The sequence below is a fragment of the Pan paniscus genome, chromosome 11 (genome assembly GCF_029289425.2).
Source record: "Pan paniscus chromosome 11, NHGRI_mPanPan1-v2.0_pri, whole genome shotgun sequence".
NCBI lineage: Eukaryota > Metazoa > Chordata > Mammalia > Primates > Hominidae > Pan > Pan paniscus.
The window spans coordinates 88,594,198-88,598,618 of NC_073260.2; the positions used below are offsets into that span (position 1 = coordinate 88,594,198).

At 45.2% G+C, this 4,421-nt stretch overlaps 1 pseudogene; it reads left to right on the forward strand.

Moving 5' to 3' along the window:
• The first annotated feature begins 3,058 nt into the window (after nt 1–3,058).
• On the forward strand, nt 3,059–4,017 carry LOC100982183 (olfactory receptor 13C7-like; annotated as a pseudogene).
• The last annotated feature ends 404 nt before the right edge of the window (nt 4,018–4,421 follow it).

A 4,421-nucleotide genomic window follows, 5' to 3' on the forward strand; every position in this document is an offset into this window, starting at 1 on the left:
GAAGTGAGAAGGTTGGGTGAGTTAGGCTGGGCTCTGAGAAAAAGTCAAGTTCATTGGTATTGGTGGCAGAATTCAATTCCTTGTGTTTTTTAGACTATGGTCCCAGTTTCCTTGCTGGCTGTCTTCAGGGCTCATGCTTAGCTCCTTGTGGCAGCTCTCTGGTTCTTGTTTGCGGCTCCCTCCATCTTATAATCAAGAAACAGCATGTGGAATTCTTCCCACACTTTGAATCTGGCTTCTCCTTCTGCTACTAACCAGAGAAAACTGTTTTTAAAGGGCTCACTTGATTAGGTCAGACCTCGCTGGATAATCTTCTAATCTTAAAGACAACTGATTTGGAGCTTTAGTTACATTGACAAAATCCCTTCACAGCAGTACCTAGGTTAATGTTTGATTACCACACGAAGGGAATTATGTGATCATATGGGGATCATTAAGATTCTGCCTACCACAAAATGATTTCCATAGAAGTCAAAATAGTGGTCACTTCTGGAAGGGAGGTAATAAGGAAATTTAATTGGATAGGGAAATAAGAGGGGCTTCTAAGGTTCTGGAACATCCTAATTTTAACCTGGGTGGTGGTGGGGGGGGGGACATGGTAGTATATTTTCTTATTTTTCCTTAAATGGTATACATATGCTTTTTACATTCTTTTGTGTGTGTAATATATCTCACAAAAAGAAAAAAATTCAATGCAAGACAAAATGGCTTATGACTACGAATGTGGCATGTATTTGATTCTAGGATTTTTAGAGCTAGTGTATGTATAAGGCAGGCATGTTCATTTGTGAAAGAGGTGGTTAGGATTGCCCAAGTGTTTTTGCTAACACTGGGCAGGCTCTTCTTGCACACCAAGAACATCTGTGGAATGAGAGCTCATCATATGTGCCACCTACGATCTCCGGTATTCGCATTAAATGGGAAAGGGAAAACTGGAATGTGATTAAGAAACTATAGTGTATCAGAAAACAGTGGTCCACATTGAAGACGCTTCTGGCTGCTGCTTGGGCAGTCACAGCTCTCAGCTTTGGATCTTAGAAGTGGAGGTTACCAGATCCCAGTGGTAAATCAGCGATGCTCTCACAACTGCACAGATATAGTATACTCATGCACACACACACAGGAAAAGACTGAGCTGTTCGCAACAGGACACCACTTCCGTGATCAACTGCTCTTTTTTAAGTCCACAGCTGCCTTGCCTCTGAAACTCTCTGGTAGAAGCCATGACCAGATTCACTTATGACCCTTTAAAGGTCTGGTCTGGGTAGGGTATGCCTAGCAGAACCTATTTGGTGGGATGCAGACAAGAGATCTTCTGGGTCACTGGCTTTCATACAAACCTGAGATCCTGAACCCTTTGAATTTGTAAATGGCCAAGGGGACTAACCCACAAGGATTCGTCCTGTGTGGTTTCCTATTCCCCCAGATCTATCATGGACTCTGGTGACAGTTCTCATGGACTGGGGGTTCTTGTTAATTTGGGGAGGGCCAGGATGATCCTTCCACTCTAATACTTTCCAATAGCCCAGCAAAATGGGTAGGAAGAGAGGGAAGGAGAGAAGAAAGTATTTCTGGAGAGACTTCAGAGTAATTAGATCATGGGGACACAATCCCAGATGTATAAGAAGTTTCTTGACTTGGTAACTTGAATTTCCAAACTTTAAATGACTTTGGGGACTAGAATACTCCAAATAGCAGGATGGGATTTAAGTGGCTTTGTATGAGCAATGATTAGTCTTTTGTGGATTTTATCAAAACACAGAACAAAGACAAGAAAACGTCCACCCATTTCAGGCACTAACTCATCTGGCTGCTGCTTTCTGACCAGATTGGCTATTTTTGGCTTCTGGACTACTCCCAGATCCCAGAGAAGTAATTTGAATCAACACATTTGTTGAAAAGGTAAGCGAGCACTTTTAAAAGAATATAGAAACCCTTGTGGGCCCAGCTCCATCCCCCGTGGCATACCTGGTGACTAAGTGGCATGGGGGAATTTTGAAGGAAATAGAAAAGGATGTCTCCATGGTGCAACAGTCCAAGAATGAGAAATTCATGAGATCATTTAGTCCCTGGGATGGAATATCTCTGATAATAATCTATTCCAAAGTAAGCATCCAGGAAATGAAGTTCCAGAGAAGAAAAAGGACTTCACGATGCCCATGCATTGATTGGTTGGCAAATGCCAGTCCTGTAAATATGTGCTCCAGAAGAGTCTGGCAAGTGAGTGAGTGAATGAATGGGTGGACAAATAGCCCAGGGTTCTGTAGATCTTGGAAGTGAGCTAGTAAAGAGGAGGCAGAGAGCATCTGAAATTGCTCACAGGCCGGGTGCCATGGCTCACGCCTGTAATCCCAGCATTTTGGGAGGCCAGGGTGGTAGGATTGCTTGAGCCCAGGAATTTAAGCCCAGCCTGGGCAACAAAGTGAGACCTCGTCTCCAGAAAAAATTAAAAATTAGCCAGGTGTAGTGGCATATGCATGTGGTCCCAGCTACCTGGGAGACTGAGGCAGGAGGATTGCTTGAGCCTGGAGGTTGAGTCTGCAACGAGCTGTATTTGCCCTACTGCACTCCAGCCTAGGTAATGGAGTAAGACTCTGTCTCAAATAATAATAATAATAATTTTTAAAAGTGCTCACAGAGCAGAATGGTCAGGGATTGAGGATGAGGAGTACCAGTTTTTTCTACCAGTCCTAGGTCCCAAGGGGAAAAAACATACAAATGGAATATAACATTTCTTGCCAAAATTGAACCAAATGAATCATCCACACATGTAACTTGAAGTAAATGTGTGATGCCTGTCTTAAATGTGATGAGGAAAATTAAATCTAATCAGGTGACATTTGAAACCTCTCTATGGGGTGGCCAAATACCACCAAGTAGATTTTGATCAAATTTCCTGCATTTTACTTAAAGCAATATCGAGAAACCTTTGAATTGTCAGAGCTGTTCTCCAATTGCTCAGCAAGTCTGGGCTTCCTCACTGGCTGTCTGGGCACTTTAGGCATCAGAGAATCATGGAGCTGCCCCTCTGAGTTTGTACAAGTGACATAGAAACACCATGGTCAGTTCCACTCAGACCTCCCCTGTGCTGGGGGTCCTTCTCCTGGGGCTTTCTGCCCATCCAAAGCTGGAGAAGACATTCTTCGTGCTCATCCTGCTGATGTACTTGGTGATCCTACTGGGCAATGGGGTCCTCATCCTGGTGACCATCCTTGACTCCCGCCTGGACACACCCATGTACTTCTTCCTGGGGAACCTCTCCTTCCTGGACATCTGCTATACAACCTCCTCAGTCCCTCTCATCCTTAATAGCTTCCTGACTCCCAGGAAAACCATCTCCTTCTCAGCCTGTGCAGTACAGATGTTCCTCTCCCTTGCCATGGGAGCCACAGAGTGTGTTCTCCTGAGCATGATGGCGTTTGATCGCTACGTGGCCATCTGCAACCCCCTTAGGTACCCTGAAGTCATGAACAAAGCTACTTATGTGCCCATGGCTGCTGGCTCCTGGGTAGCTGGAAGCCTCACTGCCATGGGGCAGACACCCCTTGCATTGAGGCTGCCCTTCTGTGGAGACAACATCATCAATCACTTCACCTGTGAGATTCTGGCTGTCCTGAAGTTGGCCTGTGCTGATATCTCTGTCAATGTGATCAGTATGGGAGTGGCCAATGTGATCTTCCTGGGGGTCCCTGTTCTGTTCATCTCTTTCTCCTATGTCTTCATCATTGCCACCATCCTGAGGATCCCCTCAGCTGAGGGGAGGAAAAAGGCCTTCTCCACCTGCTCTGCCCACCTCACTGTGTGATCATCTTCTACGGGACCATCCTCTTCATGTACGGGAAGCCCAAGTCTAAGGACCCACTGGGAGCAGACAAACAGGACCTTGCAGACAAACTCATTTCCCTTTTCTATGGGGTGGTGACCCCCATGCTCAACCCCATCATCTACAGCCTGAGGAACAAGGACGTGAAGGCTGCTGTGAGGAACCTGGTATTTCAGAAACGCTTCCCGCATTGATGGTGGAGGGGTCCTGATGGCTCTGTGCTTCCTGACTGCTCCCACCTGAGAGTCCCAGAGGACAAGATGAAAGACCAAGTTGATCAAAGGTTACACGGGTAAATCTCATTACACAGAATCTCATTACATAGATGGGCTCTGCAGGAACAGGAAACATTTAATGCAACTCCACCAAAGTATGTTCTTGTTTGTCTAGCCTCGTAGTTCTCATTCTCCGTGATGGATACTGAATGAATTGATGTCAAGGAAAAGTAACTCTTCACATTTTTATTGTTGGATGAATGAAAAGCTCTAGTCTGTAGGTCTTTGATTCAATTGCTCCATGGCTTCTTTCTTTGAACATATTTGGCTGCTGCTTTCTGACCAGATTGGCTATTTTTGGCTTCTGGACTACTCCCAGATCC